Source organism: Amphiura filiformis, chromosome 1 (assembly GCF_039555335.1).
Source record: "Amphiura filiformis chromosome 1, Afil_fr2py, whole genome shotgun sequence".
Taxonomy (NCBI): Eukaryota; Metazoa; Echinodermata; class Ophiuroidea; order Amphilepidida; family Amphiuridae; genus Amphiura; species Amphiura filiformis.
In genome coordinates this window covers 52,696,291-52,722,182 of record NC_092628.1, presented here as the reverse complement: position 1 = coordinate 52,722,182, position 25,892 = coordinate 52,696,291, and positions in this window count along the sequence as shown.

Below are 25,892 nucleotides of genomic sequence, written 5' to 3'. Positions count from 1 at the left end.
ATTAACCATTTTGCATAAGATAAAACACGTTCTAATCCGATTCTAATTACACATATTACAGTAGCTTTCAAAAAAGAACGGCACTCTTACACTGTTCTTACAATAGAGATAATTATAAAGTGTCAAACGTTGCGTGTTTAATTTATGTTTAATAAATTTCACGCACGTAATTGTTATTAATATATAGCTTTACTTTGACAATGTTTTGAAAGCACTGGTGCCACCGCTAAATCAATACTCTCCTTAGATTTTAGGTGAGACTGAGACTGGGCTACGAAAACAACCAACGGGAGTGACGGATGACGGGCTATATTTAGGTACAAATTAAAATACGTGTGTTTACAGATAGCACCAACGAAAGAAAACAATTTTGCATAATTAGTTTACATGCAAGTTCTTAGAATATAATGTTTAAAGAGCATTACTACATCGAGGATTGAGAACCAGACAACCTTATGGCTACTTCCCACAAAATGAGCATAACTATAGAAGATAAAATCATACAGTCCATTTAACATGACAAAATTTCAAACGAAAACAAAAGAATATTCTTATGGAAATATTGGTTTTCATATGAGCTATCTTCGGTAGATGATATATCATCTGTAGTTAGTAAGATAAAACTTTTATTCTATATGAGCTATCTTCGCAGATAGCAAGGTTAAACTTATGCTAAACTTCTATATGGGATATCTTCTGTAGATAGTGTAGATAGCAAGACAATCTAATTCAACCCAACCTGAAACCAGTTCCCATGTGTGTTTTTTATTTGATTTGCATCTTTTAACTGTGCTTGGATTATTTGCTTATAAAATGGCAAGCACACACGAAAGGCACTTTAGTCAGTTTTTAAACCTAAATCTATATGAGCAATCTTCCTTACATATCAAGATAATCCTAATTCTGTACTTGCTATCTGCTGTAGATAGCAAGGTGAAACCTAATTCTATACGGGCTATCTTTGCTACATAGCAAGCTAAAATCTAATTCCATATGAGCTATCTTCAGTAGATAGCAAGATAAAACCTAATTCTATATGAGCTATCTTCTGTAGATAGCGAGATAAAACCTAATTCTATATGAGCTATCTTCTGTAGATAGCAAGATAAAATCTAATTCTATATGAGCTATCTTTTGCAGATAGCAGGATAACACATAATTCCACAATGAGATATCTTCGGTTGATAGCAAGATAAAGCTTAATTCCATATGAGATATCTTCTGTAGACATGGTAAATAGCAAGATAAAAACTAATTCCATATGAGCTATCTTCTGTAGATAACAATATAAAACCTAATTCTATATGAGCTATCTTCTGTAGATAGCAAGATAAAATCTAATTCTATATGAGCTATCTTTTGCAGATAGCAGGATAACACATAATTCCACAATGAGATATCTTCGGTTGATAGCAAGATAAACATGAATTCCATATGAGATATCTTCTGTAGACATGGTAAATAGCAAGATAAAAACTAATTCCATATGAGCTATCTTCTGTAGATAGCAAGATAAAACCTAATTCCATATGAGCAAGCTAAAACGCAATTCCATTATGAGCTATCTTCTGTAGATAGCGTGGATAGCAAGACATAAAACCTAATTCCACATTGAGATATCTTCTATAGCAAGATAAAACCAAACCAAACCTGAAACCAGTTCCCGCCTAACGCGTTTATCAAATAATTAATTGAAGACCTCTTCCACAGACTAATTATTTGGTCAAATATTAACCGTCCTAAAGATAAAACACGTTCTTTTTGATCTGGTTAGTTGACAGAATCTGTCGCTTGCTAAATAAGGCAATAATAATTCGACAGCTATAGTGACACCGCAGCTATTATATAGAAATGACATTCATATCAATCTTGTTCAGATTTCAGGAAAATCATAAGGCCATACCAGGCAGTTATTTTTGTGCGACTACGAACGATCTGTAAATACATTAAAGGTAATCTGGCTGCTGCTGAAGGGAATGGATGATTTCACAAATAGCACCGAAGAGGACGAACAAGTGTCGTATAACTTCATCGTTGTACGAGCGGTATTCATTGGCATTTTAGGTCTTATTACTACTGTCATCAACTGCTTTAGTTTGGTAGTATTTAAACGGATACAGCACATGAATGAAGTAACCAGATTACTGTTAATGTCATTAACAACATCTGATATTATATTTGGTCTGTTTGGACTTCTACCAAGTTCTGTACTATCTGTTATTGGGGAACGACCACACCTTAATGGTCTTTGTGTGATAACTTGGACTGTAGTGTATCACTTGCAATATGTGGATCTTGCATTTCTTGTCTTCATCAACGGAGAGAGATATATCGCTTGTACACGACCTCTTAGGTACCCAGCGATCGTAACTCCAAAACGGACAATGAAAATGATCTTTTATTTTTCGATCGCAATTCTCATTATTGCTTTATCTGTGTGTATTTATATTATTGCTAACGATAATCTCGTTACGCCATATACTATACGTTATGGCGGTTGTAGTATATACTATGCATTTAATGACACTGGAAAGACGGTATTGACAATAATGGGATCTATGTGCTATATTTTCCCAGCTGCGATTGTTATCGTCATGTTATCAAGACTACTTTACATAGCAAAGCAACAACGAGTACGCGAAACTGAACTACAAGCGATACCGTGCTCAAGCAATTCAGACAGACAAAAAACACACATTAATACCAAAGGTATTCTTACCTTTCTCTTAATAACTCTTAGCATTGTGATTTTGTGGATACCATATTTGAGTGTGATATTTTACGAGGACGTAACAGATACAGAAATACCTATATATATTATATTTAGCACACAGTTTATTCTCTATTCGTTTGCGTGCATAAATGTGTTAATATATTATTGTAGAAATGAGGAGTTTAAAAAGACGGCAACAAGTCTTTTGAAACAAATATTTAACTGACGCAAATGTGTTATGATTTTGTGTCATTTTTAAATTCCCAATAAAAGAAGCTAAGATTATGGAAAAATCAGATCAGATTGAAGTTGATCCACTACTTAGTTAGCTCTTAGATCAAACAATGGTAGTATGCACCAGTAAAATGAATGTAACATGAAGTTATTCCTTCTAATGTAGCTTAGGATGACACATTCATGATTTATTATAAAATAAAACTAGTGCAAAACTCCAAACAACTTTTCACCTAAGGCACATATCGACGGTCTACTCGTAATGGAGTTTGAGCTCTTCCCGTAGTCGTCGCCAAAATAAGTCCTGTCCGGCGTTGTCTTTTGGGAACTTCTTTCTTGCAGAATATTTGGCTCAGAGACATTGTCATCTGATCATCTGGAATCTCTTCGAGTAATACCAGAATGAGTACATCATCGTCATTCGAGCCATTTGCTGGCCATTTTTTGCGGTCTCTTTGTATCACAAAATGAGATTAAAGACACGAACAAACTTTATTGTTTAAACAAAAACTTACAACTCTCACTGTGACATGTTCAGATAAGTCTCTTGCTTAAGAAAACACAACTCAATATTTGGTGTGTCTACACCATTGCAGCTCAAGGTCATGTTCGCGAAGTGACATTCCCTCGACCAGGTTTACCAACCAAACAAACACAAAACGTTTTCGACATGATTCGCAAAAGGTAATAAAAGGTTGTCAGAAAACGTTTAAATGTCGGGTTATATAAAGGGTATATTAAGAGTATAAAACGTTTTCATAACCTTAAAAAAATTTTTTTGATAATCTACTGATCAGCAAACAAAGATTTACAGAAAACGTTTAAATGTCGGGTTATATAAAGGGTATAAAAACGTTTTAAAAACATTCCAAAAACATTCTTGAAAACTTGATACAAAACATTCTAAACAGAATGTTATTTGGGGGTTGAAAAAATATTTTGCGAAAAATGTTTGCCCAAAATATTTTCAAAAACGTTTTAAAAACGTTTTCATTACCTTTATATAAGCCGACATTTAAATGTTATTAAAATGTTTTGAAAAAAAAACATTTTAAGAACATTTCTGTATTTGCTGGGTTCAAATATTTTAAAATAATGTTATTTTAGTATTTACACACTATTTGGCAAAATGTTTGCAAAAATAGTTTACAATAACATTTTTTGAAAACATTTAAAATAGTCTTGTAGTGTGTTTTCATACAAAACGTTTTAAAACGTTATCATGACCTTTATATAAGCCGACATTTTAATGTTATTAAAACGTTTTTACCTAAACCAAAAGCCAAAATATAACTTATTTAAAACGTTTTTAAAACGTTTTTAAAACGTTTTTGTGTTTGCTGGGAAGGTTCCTTGTGGAATATCTCGCCAGCAAGCAATGAGAGCGTGTCTATGTTCCTGCAGGGTGGTTGGTTGGTTGGTTGCCCAAGTTACCTAACCCGCGGGATACTTCTGCCCATAAGTTCTCTATAGGGTTCATATCCGGGCTCAAAGCCGACCATTCCAGGTGTTCTACAATCTCATTTTCGAGGAATTCTCTCACTCGTAAGGCTCTATGCGCCGTGGTGTTGTCATCTTGGATCACGAAATTGTTCCCGAAGTCTCTTCTTGCAAATGGAAGCATAAACTGTATCAAGAAAATGGGTCCCTTTTACATGTAGAGGTGTGATTTTGATCTACTGTGAAGTGCTCCCCAAACTGTGATTCCACCACCATCTCACTGGGCTCTAGGCAGGATACAATCCTCAAGCAGAGCTTGACCAACCTGTCTTCTGACCTTGTATCGGCCATCTTGTCTGTAGAGGAGGAACCGGGTCTCGTCACTGAAGATCACATTACGCCAGTGGCCTACTGTCAAATTCCTATATCTCTGTGGCCAAAGCAAGCGCGCATGCCGATGCTTTTGCAGAAGTATCGGCTTTCTTATTGGTCGTCTTGCGAAAACATGCACTAACCTGTCTACCTGAGTTGGTCTAGGTTTAGTAGTTCCGGTCTCTCGACGACCCTTTAAAATTTCCTAAAGCGGCATCAATACCCTTCTGTTTGTAGCCGTGATTACGTAAGTCAATGACGCGGGCGTATAAATCTGCGCTCAACTCGCACCCCATGATCAGAAATATCGTATAAAATAGACAGATGCAACAAAGTAAATCTGGTTTCTTCAAACGGTAATGCAAAAGCCAATGTAACCATATGAATCATATCGCTAAAATAACTGCGGAAAGGATGCCCGGTGGTTCACTGGTCAGATATAAGTCATTGTCCTACATTACGTATTATGTGATATGGAATGGTACCTAAGACCTTGCCAGATACCCGTGATCCATTTTGCATGGCTGATGGGTCATTGATGATAAGAAATCTGCACTTAAAAACAGGTCTATGCAAAAAAATAAAAAATATTCCAAACTTTTGTCCATGACTGTAGTTTATAGCCTAAATTCGCAAAGTAGTCAGTGCCACCAAAGACAGATTTCCCATTTTCTCCCTAAAAGATTTCTGGGGGTGGGGGCCAATTTGCCCCATCGGCTCCCCTGGCTACGTCACCGGGCTACCAATCTTTCCGATACAGGTTGTACAATGAAAATGAGTATCACTTTGGTTTTCTATATTAAAGTTACTATTAAACGTGGATGCATTGCCATGGGGAATCATTTGGCAAAAAGCATTGTCAAACATACAAACATAAATTTGGCAGCAACGCGCCACTAGAGCAAATAAATATGGTCATGGATCAGACCCCGCCCAACGCGTTTATCAAATTAATTAAAGACCTCTTCCACGGACTACTTATTTTGTCAAATATTAACCATTATAAGATAAAACACGTTCTCTTTGATCGGTTTATTTTACAGAATCTGTCGCGTGCGGTAACTAAATAACGCAATAACAATTCGACAGCTATAGTGCTACCGCAGCTATTATGTAGAAATGACTTTCATATCAATCTTGTTCAGAATTCAGGAAAATCGTAAGGATATATCAGGCAGTTATTTTTGTGCGACTACGAGCAATCTGTAAATACATTAAAGGTACTCTGGCTGTTGCTGAAGAGAATGGATGATTACACAAATAGCACCGAAGAGGACGAACAAGTGTCCTATAACTTCCTCGTTGTACGAGCTGTATTCATTGGCATTTTAGGTCTTATTACTACTGTCATCAACTGTTTTAGTTTGATAGTATTTAAACGGATACAGCACATGAATGAAGTGACCAGATTACTATTAATGTCATTAACAACATCTGATATTATATTTGGTCTGTTTGGACTTGTACCACATTCTGTACTATCTGTTATTGGGGAACGACCACACCTTAATGGTCTTTGTGTGATAACTTGGACTGTAGTGTATCACTTGCAATATGTGGATCTTGCATTTCTTGTTTTCATCAACGGAGAGAGGTATATCGCTTGTACACGACCTCTTAGGTACCCATCGATCGTAACTCCAAAACGGACAATGAAAATGATCTTTTATTTTTCGATCGCAATTCTCATTATTGTTTTATCTGTGTGTATTTATATTATTGCTAGCGATAATCTCGTTACGCCATATGCTATACGGTACGGCGGTTGTAGCATATACTATGCATTTAATGACACTGGAAAGACGGTATTGACAATAATGGGATCTATGTGCTATATTTTCCATGCTGCGATTGTCATCATCATGTTATCTAGACTACTTTACATAGCAAAGCAACAACGAGTACGTGAAATTGAACTACAAGCGACACCATGCTCAAGCAATTCTAACAGACAAAAAACACATATTAATACAAAAGGTATTCTTACCTTCCTGTTAATAACTCTTAGCATTGTGATTTTATGGATACCATATTTGAGTGTGATATTTTACGAGGACGTAACAAAGACAGAAATACCTGTATATATCATATTTAGCACACAGTTTATTCTCTATTCGTTTGCGTGCATAAATGTGTTAATATATTATTGTAGAAATGAGGAGTTTAAGAAGACGGCAACAAGTCTTTTGAAACAAATATTTAACTGACGCAAATGAGATATAATTCTGTGTCATTTTTAAATTACCAATAAAAGAAGCTAAGAGTATGGAAAAATCAGATCAGATTGAAGTTGATCCACTCCTTATTTGGGTCTTAGATCAAACAATGGTAGTATGCACCAGTAAAATGCATGTACCATGAAGTTATTCCTTCTAGTGTATATAGTTTAGGATGACACATTCATGATTGATTATAAAATAAAACTAGTACAAAACTCCAAACATTTTTTCATCTAAGGTACATATCGACGTTCTACTCGTAATGGAGTTTGAGCTCTTCACGCAGTCGTCGCCAAAATAAGTCCTGCCCGGCATTGTCTTTTGGGAACTTCTTTCTTGCTGAATATCTGGTTCAAAGACATTGTCATCTGATTATCTGAAATCTCTTCGAGTAATGCCAGAATGAGTACATCATCATCATTCGAGCCATTTGCTGGCCATTTTTTGCGGTCTCTTTGTATCACAAAATGAGATTAAAGACACCAACAAACTTTATTGTTTAAACAAAAACTTAAACTCTCACTGTGACATGTTCAGATAAGTATCTTGCTTAAGAAAACACAACTCAATATTTGGTGTGTCTACACCATTACAGTTCAAGGTCATGTTCGCGAAGTGACATTCCCTCGACCAGGTTTACCAAGGTTCCTTGTGGAATATCTCGCCAGCAAGCAATGCGAGCGTGTCTATGTTCCTGCAGGGTGGTTGGTTGGCTGCCCAAGTTACCTAACCCGCGGGATACTTCTGCCCATAATTTCTCTATAGGGTTCATATCCGGGCTCAAAGCCGACCATTTCAGGTGTTCTACAATCTCATTTTCAAGGAATTCTCTCACGCGTAAGGCTCTATTCGCCGTGGTGTTGTCATCTTGGATCACGAAATTGTTCCCGAAGTCTCTTCTTGCAAATGGAAGCATAAACTGTATCAAGAAAATGGGACCCTTTTACATGTAGAGGTGTGATTTTGATCTACTGTGAAGTGCTCCCCAAGCTGTGATTCCACCACCATCTCACTGGACTCTAGGCAGGATACAATCCTCAAGCAGGGCTTGACCAACCTGTCTTCGGACTTTGAATCGGCCATCTTGTCTGTAGAGGAGGAACCGGGTCTCGTCACTGAAGATCACATTACGCCAGTGGCCTACTGTCAAATTCCTATGTCCCTGTGGCCAAAGCAAGCGCGCATGCCGATGCTTTTGCAAAAGTATCGGCTTTCTTTAATATTGGTCGTCTTGCGAAAACCTGCACTAACCAATCTATTGTTCACACGTTTCCTGCTAACAGGCGCGTTTATGGACCTCAGCCATTCTGTTCGTAGCCGAGATGCAGGCTTCGTGCGGTCATTGCGGCAAAGTCTCCGGAGATATCGGTCGTCTCTGGCGGTTGTCTTTCGGGGCCGACCTGAGTTGGTCTAGGTTTAGTAGTTCCGGTCTGTCGACGACTCTTTAAAATGTAAGAAACGGCACCTTAGGTAATTCCTAAAGCGACATCAATACCCTTCTGTTTGTATAGCCGCGATTACGTAAGTCAATGACGAGGGCGTATAAATCTGCGTTCAACTCGCACCCCATGATCAGAAATATCGTATAAAATAGACAGATGCAACAAAGTAAACCTGGTTTCTTCACACGGTAATGCAAAAGCCAATGTAACCATATGAATCATATCGCTAAAATAACTGCGGAAAGGATCCCCTTTGGTTCACTGGTCACTGATATAAGAAGCCATTGTCCTACATTACGTATTATGTAATATGGAATGGTACCTAAGACCTTGCCAGACACCCGTGATCCATTTTGCATGGCTGATGGGTCATTGATGGTAAGAAATCTGCACTTAAAAACAGGTCTATGCAAAAAAATAAAAAATATTCCAAACTTTTGTCCATGACTGTAGTTTATAGCCTAAATTGGCAAAGACAGATTTCCCATTTTCTCCCTGAAAAATTTCTGGGGTGGTGGCCAATTTGCCCCACCGGCTCCCCTGGCTACGTCACCGCGCTACCAATCTTTCCGATACAGGTTGTACAATGAAAATGGGTATCACTTTGGTTTTCTGTATTAAAATTACTATTAAACGTGGATGCATTGTCATGGGAAATCATTTGGCAAAAAGTATTGTTAAACATACAAACATAAATTTGGCAGCAACGCGCCACTAGAGCAATTAACTATGGCCATGGATCAGACCCCGCCCAACGCGTTTATCAAATTAATTAAAGACCTCTTCCACGTACTAATTATTTGGTCAAATATTAACCGTTCTAAGATAAAACACGTTCCCTTTGATCGGTTTATTTTACAGAATCTGTCGCGTGCGGTAACTAATAAGGCAATAATAATTTGACAGCTATAGTGCTACCGCAGCTATTATGTAGAAACTACTTTCATATCAATCTTGTTCAGAATTCAGAAAAATCGTAAGGACATACCAGGCAGTTATTTTTGTGCGACTTCGGGCGATCTGCGGATACATCTATCTGGCTGTTGCTGAAGGGAATGGATGATTTTACTAATAGCACTGAAGAGGACGAACAAGTGTCCTATAACTTCATCGTTGTACGAGCTGTATTCATTGGCATTTTGGGTATTTTTACTGCTGTCATCAACTGCTTTAGTTTGATAGTATTTAAACGGATACAGCACATGAATGAAGTGACCAGATTACTATTAATGTCATTAACAACATCTGATATTATATTTGGTCTGTTTGGACTTATACCACATTCTGTACTCTCTGTCATTGGGAAACAACCACACCTAAATGGTCTATGTGTACTAATTTGGACTGTAGTGTATCACTTGCAATATGTGGATCTTGCATTTCTTGTCTTCATCAATGGAGAGAGGTATATCGCTTGTACACGACCTCTTAGGTACCCATCATTCGTAACTCCAAAACGTACACTGAAAATGATCTTTTATTTTTCGATCGCAATTTTCATTTTTGCTTTATCTGTGTACATTTATATTATTGTTAACGATAATCTCGTTACCCCATATGCTATAAGGTATGGCACCTGTAGTGTGTACTATGCTTTCAATGACACTGGAAAGATGGTAGCGACAATAATAGGATCTGTGTGCTATATTTTTCCAGCTGCGATTGTTATATTCATGTTATCAAGACTACTTTACATAGCAAAGCAACAACGAGTACATGAAATTGAACTACAAGCGACACCATGCCCAAGCAATTCTAACGGACAAAAAACACACATTAATACAAAAGGTATTCTCACCTTCCTGTTAATAACTCTTAGCATTGTGATTTTGTGGATACCATATTTGAGTGCAATATTTTATGAGGACGTAACAGAGACGAAAGTATCTGCATATGCAATCTTTACCACACAGTTTATTCTCTATTTGTTTCCGTGCATAAATGTGTTAATATATTATTGTAGAAATGAGGAGTTTAAAAAGACAGCGAAAAGTGTTTTGAAACAAATATATACCTGACGCAATTAAGGCACAATGATGATAATGAAAGAAGTTAAGACAATGCGGTCACCATGTTGAATGGAAAAATCCGATCTGATTGGTGTTGATCCAATACTAATCCGATTCTTATTACACTGTAGCTTTTAGAAAAGAACAGCACCTTACAATGTTCTTAAAGGAAGTGTCCGGCAATCACAACATTATGTCTTATATGTTAGAAAAATAATTATCAAGCACGAATCACATGGTTTTATTTAAAAACAAGGTTATATTAACCATAAAAACGAATAAAAACAGCCATCTCTCAACACGCGATATTCAAAATTCCCGCGCCGAAATTGTCTAGAGCAATGACGTCCTAATAATTCAATGAAGCCTGACGACATTTGAGCACATATAACCGTGACGTCACTGCTCTAGAAAATTTCGGCGCGGGAATTTTGAATATTGCGTGTTGAGAGATGACTGTTTTATTCGTTTTATGGTTAATATGAGTTTGTTTTAAATAAAACCACGTGATTCGTGCTTGATAATTATTTTTCTAACATATAAGACACAATGTTGTGATTGCCGGACACTTCCTTTAACAATAGAGATTTAAAGTGTCAAACGTTTCGCGTTTAAGTACCGTTTTTTAAAATAGCTTACACGTACGTAATTGTAATTATTATATAGCTTTACTATGATTTGAAAGCATTGGTGCCACCTCTAAATCAATACTCTCCTCAGAATATAGGTGAGACTGAGCTACAAAAACAACCAACGATATTGATGATTGACCTCTGATGACAAGCCCTTTTTAGGTACAAATTAAAATACCTATGTTTACAGATAACACCAAAATGTCCAAAGAAAACGAAAAATTCAGCAGAAAATCATTTTACAAAATTAGTTCACATGAAAGCTCTCAATATGTATGTTAAAAACATTTACAACATTCTATTATAAACTTAACGTGTACTATACATCAAATACCCTTATATTGACAAGAAATATGATAGGGATGTTCATAAAATTTTGAAGTTTAATATTTTTAGCTGAAAGTTACAAACAAAAATAGCGTCACCAAATTGCCCAAAATTTTGTGTGTGAAATTGTGACAGTAGGCACATGTACATGTACACTACTGTATGTGACCCCAGATGACCTCCTATTCTTTACTGTAAGAACGCTGTTTTGGATGGTCTTGATTTACACACAAATTGCTTTTGCGCTTTAACGAGTGTCGAGTTGATGGATCATAGATTGCACTATGTGAGTCAAAGTCATTTAGGTTTTGGTTGTCAAAATTAATTTTTAGTGATTTTTTCCATTGAGCCCCACAGTAAAGCCATTTTTGGACCGTACAGGCACATTCCATCTCCCTATGGACGAATAGCGCCACCTATAGTGTGTAATAGAATTATATTTCAAAAGGAATTACATTTCAAAGTTAGTTCTTATCATAAAACTTGAGTGTACCACGCACGATTTACGTGAAAGAAACAGGAAAAATAATTACACCTAACATTCACAGTTCAATTACCGAATGTATGCTATGCTTGCTTGATAAACATTACACTGTTTTGTTTTTTGACGATTTTAAAATGATGCGGTTGGTCATTTGCTATAATAAAGTAGGTACTAAAATACAAATGTTTTTAAATTACAGATATTGTTAAGTCGTGTCGATAATGTGATTCGTGTATACGTCAGTTAATATCGTATTCGTGCGATCGATATTACCTATGGGTTTGAGTCTCAATGTTTGACATGTGGTTCGGCTTTGACCCATTGTATCTCGTTGTGAATCCACGACTGTTACTTTTCTCTGGTCTTAGCCGGGTGGTAAACGTCAAAACATAATGACTTCAATACGGTAGATTATCTGGTTTAGATTGTAAATCATGCCAGGAATAATAGACAAAGGGATAGGCATCCTAGACTGCTGCCCTCTGTTGAAATATGTATCCTAGGTCTAGACAATAGGCGGATTAGCGGCCATTTTGTCTTCGACATGATTTTATTGACGTGTCCTTATACTTTAGTACACAAATATATAAGTTAACAGGTTTACAATATTAAAATTATATTTTGAATAATCAATTATATTCTGTAGTAAATCGATCAAATGACGGTGATTGTTCAGGTATTATATGCTTGATAAAATTAAACTGTCTGACCAGCTAGTATTCTCCTCCGCCGTCAGTGTGATTCCAGACATTCCACGTACCGTGTTGCGAAGGTGGAGGAGACTAAAGCTGTATTACGGAAACGGAAGGGGTTAAAAATGATGTAGCCTAGGTCGAACAACAGCGTGACGTAGTTTCCGGCATTGTTCCTATGCACTTTCACCCTCCTGATCATGCCGTGCGAACGACTTCAGGGAAATCTGCACAAGGAATATTTCAAAGGTGATTAAAAAACCTACGTTGTCATATCAAGTTTAGTTTACATTCTTGCTTCTGAACCTACAATGCAGGAAAAAAACTGTTGGCACACTTGCCATGCTTGCACTAAACAATGAAAATGCGTGCCCTATCAACATTTGAGAGGCGAGTGAAACATACATGCAATATATGTGAAGTACAGACTCCCCCCTATATCTCACCTTTCCCCACTCGCCATCTTTCAATGTTGGAGGGTCTCACGGACCTGTCGACAACATGGCTTGGTCCAACATTAAATTGGGGGGGTGAGCGGGGGCAGAGATATACCAAAAGACAGGCAAAGCGTGCCAACCTTTTTTTCCTGAATTGTAGTTTCCTAAACGTTTGTTACAATTATACATCTATCTGACGCTATTATTGTACGTCCGAAAGGAACTGTTGCTGAACTGAAATATAATGATGAAAAATGAAGAGATCCTACAATGTATTCTGCATATAATAATAGGCTTACTTAATTAAAATTTCGGTATTTTCGGAATGCTGAAACAACAATGTTATAGTAAAAACAATGACTGACGACCTTTATTAATCAAATTTGAGAAAATTGTTTTAATTAATATACGAGCATCACAGAAAGTATATTAAAACATACATCAGATTTGTGTGATATTATAATGTTAAACAAAATATCCAAAACCAGATTCACGATCAAAGATAAAATAAAGTTGGCGAATTCAACAGACATGCACAAGGACCCATTTATTGATCAGGTAATATACATGTATTAAGGGGGTACTACACCCCTGCCCACATTTGTGCCTATTTTTGCATTTTTCTTTAAAATTATAGCACATTTGGGACAAGTAAGATATGTATATTATAGGGGCAAGGACTACAACTACCGCACTGTAAATTTTTATTTCAGCAAAGACAACAGTTGTGGGGTTACAGTCAAAAATGAGGGAAAACCATTATTTGATCAATAAATCAATAACTACTTGCTTTGAGTTGTTGAATTTTCAGTACAGTAGTTGTAGTCCTTGCTCCTATAATATACATATCTTACTTGTCACCAATGTGCTATAATTTTTAAGAAAAATGCTAAAATAGGCATAAAATTGGCCAGGGGTGTAGTCCCCCCTTAAGAGATATGTCTCATTTCCAAATCAGGAAATTTGCCCGGACTGGTAAAAATTTGTATCGAAAGTGTGTTTTTAATCACCCTGTCAATCATGTCAATTACTACTCGATAGGCTCTATGAACATGCAGTTTATCAACAACAAAAATCTGGTCTCAATATCAGGATAACGGGTAACAAAATAATACACAATAAACTAAGTAGTGAAAATGAGTGCAAATTTCAGTTTTGATTAAGGTCTACCAGCTAAAGAAAATAATATTATACATTCCTTATAAATAGAAAACACAACGTAACCACATGATAACAATCGTTTGGAAACTAAATCTTATGGTATGAAGGATTTCAAAACAATTCTCATACAAAGCATGTAGGCGTTATAGACACAACAAAAAAGAAAGTACTCACTTATGTAACGCATCGTAAGTCTAAAGCTGCTCATGAAATGACAATTTGATTGACACGATGTGAATTTGATTGACAGCATCTTGTTAACTCCAGTTGCGTAGCTTTTTCAGAAAGGGGAAAAGGTGGGCAAGGGAGGCATGGCAACCTTCAAGGGGCAAAGGCAAAACTATGACACAAAAAAGTACAAAAAGGGCCTAACAATATTAAATATGTGGATGGCTAGCATCCCACGGCAGTGGTAAGAGGAGAGGGCAAGACTTCTCACATGGGTGTCATGTCAGCTGGCCCCTTTGCCCCACCAAGCTGGTTAGTTCAATTTAATACCGCATTTGCTACCAAAAGCTCTAATTTGACAAAGATTGATACCAGTATTTTACATTTGGTGCATCTTCAACAGTTGCAAATCAAAACGATCATGCAATCGGAATTGCTAGGCATTGCCATCAAGCTCGCTTATCCGCAACGAGCCCCTGTCGACTATTTCAAGTGCCCGTACAACCCGTGGTTTATTCAATAGTTAATTAGAAGCGCATCAGAAAATGTAGCAAATTGTCATGTTTATCATGCAATGAAACGATTCAAGGTCACTAAACAAGTAAAGTCGCACACGTTATTAAATCCATTTGTTGGTAAAAAATCTAACCTAGTATAGATGAAATGGATAAATATATTGAACTTTTTACCTACGCGATTTCGAACAGCCAGATTGTCTATTCATTTGTGTGCGGAAGATGCCATCCTAAAATGAGTTTGCGCTATGACGCTTCATGCAAGAATCCCTCATTGAACGGCATAAATCTGAAATGACTGATTCAACGGGCAACTGCCGTTCGTGCTATGACAAGTAACTACATTGTATATTCCAATAATGGATTATTTTCGCAATTTGTTGATTGGCTTATTAGTTCAATATTTGATCAAAAATGTTGTATTGCCAAAGAGAGTCTACCGTTATATGTGACCGTCCACGGCGAATGAGCCGTAAATTCCTCCCCCGGTCAATTTTGTTTTATTTCGTGTTTAAAAAATAAACATCATAAACTTTAAAATGGTATATCATTTGACTTCAAACGATATCCAGAAGCGGGGTTATGGTTTGTTAAACTTTGCTCCTTCAACAAAATTATAGCTTTTACGTTTTTACATGTGTCTCTTTTTCCACATTGCTGGCAATATATATCAAACAGTCATAATTGGCGGTCATTTCAAATCATCCCCAAGTCAACGAGGTTTAAGAAAGTTCTCTCATTGTTAATTGTTGGTTATGCATACCTGTACAAAATACAATGCCTGGTAACCCACCACTTGAACAGGATTTAGCAAAAGCAAACAAAGACCAGAGCTTTTAAAAGTTCTATAGCCGGCCATCTAAGGTAGAAGCTTATTATCCACTTCAACAATAGGATTATTGATTAGTTTTTGACTATCAAAATAAGACGGATGTCGGGCCAGCTTAAGGGTAGACGAGGTATTGTTGGTCGAAGCAACCTAAAATCGATTTTCATTATCTAGATCAATATATTTTTGAAATTAACACCTTGATGTTTTGCAAAAGTTCATTCTACAAGTCGTATACTTTGCAAACTTGCTTAATTTATTGTTGTTAATGAGTTATGTACGTTTTACAAAAGTGTTGTTGTTTCAGCCCTCTTTACAACGTAACTCAAGAACCGCAGCACCTATAAAAGTATATCTGTGATATTTTAATTCTTCTACACGCTCGCTATGAAATGAGCAAAGCAGTTTTTGCCAAAGCTCACTACCATTCGTAAGATGTTGTGAACTACCAAATCACAACAGTTTAAAATAATGAATAACCTTAAGTTATCGATGAATACGACCTTCGTACACATTTTACACCGTAACACAGAATACAATTTAGGGAATTTACGGCTCGTTTGTGCTGCCGGGTCACATATGATAGATTCAGTCAATGTGCTTGTATACTTCTCCACAACGCCAGTCAAAGCTGTGCCGCATATAACGTCTATCAGGTGTAACACTCCTTCGTTATTTACTTTGTACAATTGCAGTTTATGATGAAAGAAATGATGCAAAGGTCCAAAGGTGTAAATACTTTTATGGTACATAACGACGGTCCACTCGTACTGGAGTTTTGAGCTCTTCCCGTAGTCGTCGCCAAAATAAATCCTGCCCAGCGTTGTCTTTTGGGAAGTTTAGAATTTCTTTCTTGCAGAATATCTGTCTCAAAGACATTGTGAGCTGATCATCTGGAATCTCTTCGAGTAATACCAGAATGAGTACATCACGGCTTTCATGGAAGAGCCTCATTCGTGCCATTTGCATCTCAAAGTAACACCACTCACTTTCCACAAATCTAGGAGTTAATACTAAAATTGTTCGACGACTTCTTTGGATCCCATCTGATATTGAATCCAATATAGTATCTCCTGGAATGAAATCACGTGCCTTGATGCAAAGTTTGAACTGTTCTGGGCAATGTTCCAGATTTACGCGCAAATCATTCATTACCCAATTTTCATCCTGTTCCGAATCCTCGTCATATGACACATACGCGTGGAATTCGCGAGGGCGATTTATTCCGACATTATCATTCACGTCAACAATTTCGTCATCTTCGATAATGCCATGACGATTGCGGTAGCATCGCATCATCAAAAACAGTTTGTATTTGATATGCCATCGATATCGTACTGAGATTATTGCAATGACACATACTAATAATCCCAAAGTCATACCTACACCTAAATACAAAGTAAGTCGTGAAGTACAATCCAAGTTAATAGATGTTATACTTATACCAGTCAATTTTGCAGGTGTGCTACATTGTAGTTTCTGATTTGGTAACATGGTGATGTCGTCATTCAAGATCCATTTCCTAAAATCTTCCATATTACACGTGCAATCAAAAGGATTGCCACTTACATCTAATGTGTGTAATTCTGATTCCTGTAGTTTTGTTACATCTGATCTTGAAATGTTTCTGATAAGATTTTGCCCGATGTGCAATCTTTGTAGGTTACAAGTATTAATTATCACATCATACAAAGAGTGTATTTGATTTCTCGTCACGAAAAGATCTGTCAGCTTTTCAACCAAATGACTAGACCCAATTGTCGTGAATAAATTATCATTTGCTATGAGTATTTCCAAATTTGGCGATTTGATAAACGACAGATTTTTTTTTTTTTTTTTATAATTCTGTTCCACGTTTAAATAATTCAATCTTGGTAGGTGTATATGTATCTGTTCTTCATATTTAAGGTCGATACCAGACTGCGATATTTTTAGCGTCTTCATGAATTTACATTTTCTACCAAGTACAGAACTCATCAAACTCGTCCCATTTAGATTATAATGACCGACATTTGTCAAAAGGCAATCCTGTACATTCGGAGCAAAATCACATATAGGTAAAGTAAACTTAATCAGAATAATATGAGATTGCTCCAGATCGATTCTGGTTAGATATGGAAATACTAAGTCAATGTAGATTCCCATATACAGTATCATCCCTTTATCGCTAGCCATGTTTGAGAAATCAAGCTCAGTTAAGTTCTGTGGGCATCGTGACTCGCAAACTAAGTAAAGAAGGGCATTGCCTCGAAGTTTCAGGTATTCTAAAGCGGTTAGATTTGCCAAATCATCTAGGTAAAATATCTTAAACAAACGGTTGAAGCTCAAATCTAAACTGCGAATAGACGGTACCATAAATATGCCATCTATGTCTGAAATGTGTCTCAGATTATTGTAGGAAAAGTCTAACACACGAAGGTTCTGTAGCCCTTGAAAGGAATCACTGGATATTATCTCTAGGTAACTATTAACAATACGTAACTCAAGAAGATTTGTGAAGATGCGGAAAGCAGGTCCTGTAATGCTTGTGAGACTTCCATATTCGATATTAAGAATACTCAGTGTTGTGCTAACGCTAGCAAGTGATTTGAAAGTAGTAACGTCTAAAGTTGTTCCAAGGTTCGCATGATCACGGAAACAAAGGCTTCGTAAGGAACAATTCAACGCTCTAAATACATCCATTGATGTAGGTGCTGTAATGGTGAGTTCACGAACTGCTAGTGGCCCGAAAACTCCAGATTGTAAAAAGTGTATCGACTTAAGAGGAAGCTTAAACTTTGCAATTGCTTCGGTAAATATTTAAAAGTATCATTTGTAATAGATTTGCTCGCACTCACTTCCTTATTGTCGTAGGCAAAGTTCGTCAGACGTCTTAAAGTTCCAAATGGTTCTCCCAGAGTGAACGTTTCGAAGAGATTTTGCGACATGTCCAGTGTTTCTAACTTGACGAGTGGTGTTAAAGATTTGCTAGGTGGTATCATTAGTTCATTTGATTTAAGTTTTAACGAGCGAAGATTTCTCAGATCAGCAAAACATTCTACTGGCAAGGTCTTCAGATGATTGTCAGCAATGTCAAGCGTTTTAAGGTTGTATAGCTTTAAAAAGGTATCTGGAAGAACAGTTATTTTGTTCGAAAATAGGCTAAGTGTTTCCAGCGAGATAAGATTTCGAAATGGGCTCTGTTGCTCTGGATTTCCCCCTTGCAGTTTTGAAATAACATTTTCCTCCAAATATAATTCCTTCAAGTTGCTCAAATCCCGAAAGATATTTGAATCAATCACAGACAACATATTATAGCCCAAATTTAGTTTCTCCAACGTAGTCATGCCAGCAAAGACGGATACTGAGATGTTTGATATATCATTTCCTGACAGATCAAGATCTTTTAATGATAAAAGCTTGATGAAAGGCTGACCGGATAGTTTTACCAGTTTATTTCCCAACAAGTTCACCTTTGCCGTAGAACCTGTTCTGTTGTATGTAAACTGTGGCACACTGCGTAGATTCCTATGGCTACAATCGAGCTCAAAATATTCGAACAGTTTACACGAAAGACCATCTTCAGAATATTGGTACAAACTAACTACCTGAGCTTGAATGAAAATCACCATCAAACACAAGACTACAATCAGTTTTTCGGATGCCATTTTGCTTGATATACGCTACCTGACTCTTAACATATAACGTAAAGAATGTTGGTTGTCGAAAGGGGAATAATAAAAATTAAAACAAACCGCTGGTTTTGCAACCACTGAGTGATTGCTAGAAAAAAGTCAAATCCAAAACTGAAACTCAAAAGGTGTAGTCAGATAGTTGGTAGGAAGTGGCTAATACTGTTTCGTCCGTACATGAAGCTAGCACTACTACAAGTTCATGGTCCGTATTTGTAGGTAATTTTCTTTGGAAGGTGTCTCAAATATATGTAGTGATCGGTGTCAATGTTTCACCAGCCACATCACAATAAGGCTATTGAACAGGGGATTGGTTGTATGCATATCGACATACGACTCCCTTGCCTTGATAAACACTGAGGTCAACTAATCTTTATTCGCCGTAGGAGTGATGATGTAACAGGATAAACTACCATAGCAATAGGTCAAACATTTTTTTAATATATCGCCCTATACTACAAGCAGGCTGCACCCATCACCTGTGTATGTCTGCCGCTCTTTTTAAAGACACAAACTTACAGGTGCGAGATGGTTCAATGCAGAGGTACCGCGTGAACGTACTGTGTAGTTCGATATATTCAAAAATTGTTTTAACCTATTGCTATTGTAGTTAATTCTGTTACATTATCCCTTCTACGGTGATATACAAATAGCACTTCATCCCTAGTCAGACTGATGATGAAGCACCAACTGAAGATTAAATTTTATGCGTAGGGTAGACCGCGGCAAGTCCGCCCTCGGGGCAAGTCCGCCCACCCCGTGTTTCTGATCTCGTGATTGCTGGAAAAGTACAATGATGATGTAATTAGCAGGCACACGTCATAGCTAAGTACCCAAGAAAACAAGACAGTCTGACACATCTCGCCACAGAAATTATCGTCAAAAATCGTGTCCGAGTCAAGGAAGTTTACTTTTTAGTAATATTGTAATAATCTGAAGACCTTCATGAAGGAGTACCAACTTCTTTTGACAGTCACTTTTGTGGACTTCAAAAAAGCCTTCGACTCCATCAACAGGTCCGTCAGCAGTTGTTTTCAATGCTGCGGCATTATGGAATACCAAAGGTTGTGGTAAATGCCACCCAGGTACTCTACAGAGACTCCAATAATGCTGTTATGGTAGATGAAAGTATCTGAGAGCCTTTCCAAGTAATAACTGGAGTGCTTCAGGGTGATGTGTTGGCACCATTCCTGTTCATTATCTGAAGAAATCAACTTCTGGAATTGACGCTGGAATTGTTACCTACCGACGTCGGTCAAGCAGGTATCCAGCTAGGATGCTGAATGACCTGGATTTCGCTGATGATATTGCCCTGTTGCAATCTTCCAAAGCCCAGGCCCAGACGCAGCTTACTAGGACTGCAACTGCAGCAGCAGATCCAGGCCTTGTTATCAGCGCACCTAAGACAGAATATATGACTGCAAACTGTAACGCCCAACCAGCACTTGAAGTCTGTGGTAGTACCATCAACCATGTCACAGACTTCAATTATTTGGGTTCCAAGATAGGCTCTAGTGCTGGAGACCTAAAAAGAAGAAAAGCACTAGCCTGGACAGCTTTCTAGTTCTGGAACTGGAACGCCTTCGGAGAAGCCCATCCCTGTTAATCGAAACAAAAATCAAGCTGCTTGAGACAACTAGTGTTACTGTCTTTCTGTACGGGTGCGAGTCATGGGTAATCAGCAAGGACATAGAAACCAAGATCAATGCCTTTGCAACATCTTGCTAGAGTCATGTTAAACATCAAGCGCAGCCGACTGATGATAACAAGTTCGCCCTGTGTTTTCCCCAGGCGGACTTCCGGGCGGATACGCCCATCGGCATATTATGCAAAATATTGATAGTAATACCTTTAAACAGGGTCAAACTACATGTAAGCATATTTTTTTAAAGTTAAGTAGTATTTCTCATACCACCGTTTGTACCCTAAAACCATAATTGCCGAAGTTGTAAATAAAGGTTTTGCACATTTTGGCTTAGATTACACCCCTCTGATTAATTTAGTATACTCTTTAAGAATGAGTGCCTGATATACCTTTAACTAAACGTTTGCATTAAATTTATCATTGTTATGCAATATTTAAACCTTTTCTTTTTATCAGGGCGGATTTGCCCCAGCACAGGGCAAATCCGCCCTTGCATCGTGATGATTTTATTTTCCTTCTCCTGCCGTTACTGAAAGCTCAATGTACTTACAAATGTGGTAGTATTTAGCTACATCATACAGCTTCAAAGTGTAAAAGCTATAACCTTCTAACATGCGAATTGCCCTCTCTAGCTGAGATAGAGACAACTGATTGCTTTCCTTGTGCTTGTAGTGACATGGAATGCCATGGAATATTACACAGTTTCAAAAGATAACATTTACTGGCTTAAGTTCTGCAAAATCAAAGCACAAGTACACATTTCTTGGAGTTGTATATCATATTAATTGCTGTTGAATTTGAATGAAGGGAAATTGGTCTAAACTCCTCAAAAAAAAATTTCAGCCGTGAAAAAGGTGATTGTTACAAACGTGATGTCATTGTAAAGGGGAATGAATTAGTTGTTTATTGATTTATGCAACATGTCACAAATAATCTCAGATATAAATCTCAGATACAAATGCTTGAAAAAACTTTTTTGAAGCGTTTGGATGTTGAGGAGAGGTAGTGGAACCAGGGATCCGGAAATGATTGTAAGGTTTTGTGCGTATTTTGCCCAACTGTTTCACTGTAGTTTATTTATGATATCTGTAAGTTTATATTTTTCTCTATAGGCGTTAATCCGGGGGATCTTGCATCACCCAATATTATGATAAGAAGGACCACATTAACAGCATTTTTGCCCATTTTAGGTTAAAAATTGCAAATATTCGCGCTTCACTCGAATTTATTTCACGTCATATTTGAACATGTTAGCTTAAAAATGGCAACATTTTTCGAGCGCTTCGCGCGCATTTGTACCAAGGAACTAGATTAGATCTAGAATTTTTTCACAAACTCCATCCCCTCTCTTGTCAAAAATAAATCTAAGCCACTGTTGTCGGTTGCTAAAAATATAAATTAGAGTTACGAACATTTAAAATGGTAAAGGGACATTTGAGAGAATTGTGTAAATAATTAAATAACTGTAGTCAATTTATGCCGGAAATGACTTCCAATATTTTCATAATAACCTACTTGTATATGATACTGGATACTTCAAATTATACATGCGAGATAATGTTAATACGCTTTCGATCTTGCTTGTTTCTTGTTCCTCATACGCCGTTTCTTTTTTATACGGTTTGTGTATTTTCATGGCGCGAATTCTTAAGGGATGGGGTATGAAAGTTTGGACAGTAATTATTTAGTAGGACATTAGAGCACATCAGACATATCGAATTGCATTATGAATACGAAGAATGTCCTTCTGATATCAAATAATTTAGATTTTTTGAAATTCGCAATGTAATACACATTTTATAGCAAATGATTAAAAATTGATATTTTTGATATTTCACAGTACTCGAAGTAAACTTTATAAATCTGATGATTTATACTTCAAGTGTATGTAGGTAGAATAAAAAGCCGACGATCAATTGAAAAATTTGACCTTTCGTACCTTTCGACCAAAAAATAGAAATTTGGAAAAAAATCCACATCTTCAATAAGAAAGGTCAAAATTTTCAATTGACCGTCGGCTTTTCCTCCCTGCTACATACACTTTAAGAATATATCATTAGATTTATATAATTTACTTCGAGGACTATTATATATCAAAAATTTGAAAAATATCAAATTTTAATAATTTGCCATAAAATTTGTATTATATTATGAATTTCAAAAAATGAAAATTATTTGATATCAGAAAGACATTCTTCGTATTGGGAATGCAATTCGATATGTCTGATGTGATCTTATGTCCCACAATAAATACTGTCGAAACGCTCAAAACGCTCATTCCAGATCCCTGAAATGCAAATATATTTCCATGAAATAAATACTGGTCTTTGAATATAGAAATGGTTTATAATTCTTCTTTGTCTCTTCATTATGTCACATAATAGAACATTTTTGATATACTATTCATTAAGTAAAGATCCATAATAAACTGCTTCTATTTTGGGGGGAAATCGCGTTCCAATCGGTAAATTTGCGTAAAAAGTATGGGGAGAATATGAAACTTTTCTGACTTCATTAATCTTTAAGTTGACGTCTAAAGTATATAAAACTATAAATATTAGGAAGAAATAAGCCGAGGAATCGTTAATGTCCAATTTGGATAAAATCCCTGATAAAATTACAAAAAACATTAATGCTCACCAATATTGTTCTTGGTTGAAGGTTGTGGTTTTGAATATCCATGAAACTTAAACTAAAATTTGCTGATCATGAAAATGTAATTAGTTGTAGGCCTATACATATTTATAATAAAATGGCGTAACAAAATGGAGTTCTTTACTTATATATTGAGTTATATAGAACACTTACCTCCAAAATCGGGCAATACGAAAAACATCACCTGATAAAAGAAATTACTTCTACAAGAGAAATCATAATGCGTGATAAATAATTTGAAGCAAAAACTTTCGAAAGTGGATTGGCAATCTGAACAGGATAATGGAGATATTAAAATAGTTACAATAAGTTTGTCAATTACATATCTTTAATAATGTATTGTTTAATGAGTCTGTGACTATGACAACTAATTCCTTTACAATCCTTTTTACTACGTAATTACCAATAGTATCGTGATCACCACTCTTGTTTTGATTAGAATTGTGTATAATTCTTATGTGTTATTAGTTTCATATACATGCTACTGCTTTAAGGGGGTACTACACCCCTGGCCAATTTTGTGCGTATTTTTGTATTTTTCTCAAAAACTTATAGTGCATTGGTGACAAGTAAGATATGTATATTATAGGGAGAAGGACTACAACTACTGGTCTGAAAATTCAGCAACTCAAGGCAAGTAGTTATTGACCTATTGATCAAATATTGATTTTCCCTCATTTTTGACTGTAACTCCACAACTGTTGTCTGTGCTGAAATAAAATTTCCAGTGTAGTAGTTGTAGTCCTTGCCCCTATAATATTCATATTTTACTTGTCACCAATGCGCTATAATTTTTGAGAAAAATGCAAAACTAGGCACAAAATTGGTCAAGGGTGTAGTACCCCCTTAATGGTTTTTTTTAAAGTAATCATAGTACTACTTGTCATTTGTGTAATCTTGGAAGCTAATTTAGGTCCGATGTTAACACAATATTCATTAAATTCATGCGAAAATTTCTGGGGATCTGACACTGTTTCGCCTTCAGTGAATTTAGCTCACGTCCTATAATACTACTTATTGTTTTCAAGTTTTTGGTAGATTGTATTTTACAGATTCAAATTTCCTTTTATAATGCCCTATATGTATTAACAGGTTAACTTATTTCTATGTTTTGAATGACTATCAAGCCTTTCACCACATGGTTTGTGTATACCTCTTATGCAACTTATTCTTATTTTATTGTCTTTATACTCTTACGGAGACCTCTATCCAAGGAAATTGTGGTTATTTTTTGTTATTACACTTCTATTTTGTTATAGTCACACACTCATCAAACAAATACACTATTAAAGATGTGTAATTGACAAACTTATTGTTAACTATTAACATCCCCATTATCCAGTTCAGATTGCCAATCCACTTTCGAAAGTTTTTGAAATATTTATTATGCATTATGATTCCTCATAATAATAGAAGTAATTTCTTTTATCAGTTGATGTTTTTCGTACTGCCCGATTTTGAGCATTATTATGTTTTGATGGATCCAAGTTGTGATAATATTGGATCCAACACATAATAATGATAAAATTGGACGCTTTACGCTTAATATTTATTGGTCTCGCTATGAGTTTTAAAATATTGGACTCGACTACGTCTCGTCCAATATTTTAAAACTCATAGCTCGACCAATAAATATGGGCTCAATCGATCCAATTTTATATCAGTATAGTCAGATGATCACTGATACCAGAACAGTACGACGGCAACTTCGTGACCTCTTTTGTTCGATAGAACATTTTTACGGGTTGGTGAACACGGGTTACGTAACTAAATGTTGAAAATTTGGCCGGCAAACATGTTTTAGCGAAATAGCTCCAGAAATGGGAGACACGGGTCGTTTTTTGCTTAAATTGTGTACCATGATCACGGAGAAGATACCAAACATTTGTGCAAAGAACAAAAACGAGTAAAAGTTGAATAATATTGAAAATAAAGAAGCTTGAACATGTCCAAAGTGGCCGGGAAAATGAGAAAAATTGCATGTCACGATCACCAAAATGGTTATATCTACAACTATGAGCAAACGCCGGTCTTATGCTTTTCTGTAATGATAGATATTAACTAACTTGAGCTTGTATTAAATTTTCAGCGAAAATGATTGGTGGAACAATCGAGTCGTAGGTTGGAAAGTTACTCTCAAAACGGCCCGTGTCTCAATCGTGCGTGTCCCGTTAGTGACAAGTGTCACTAGCAAAATAGCAGCCGGCCTTGTCATTATATCGAATAATAATCGTCAGAATCGTCCAG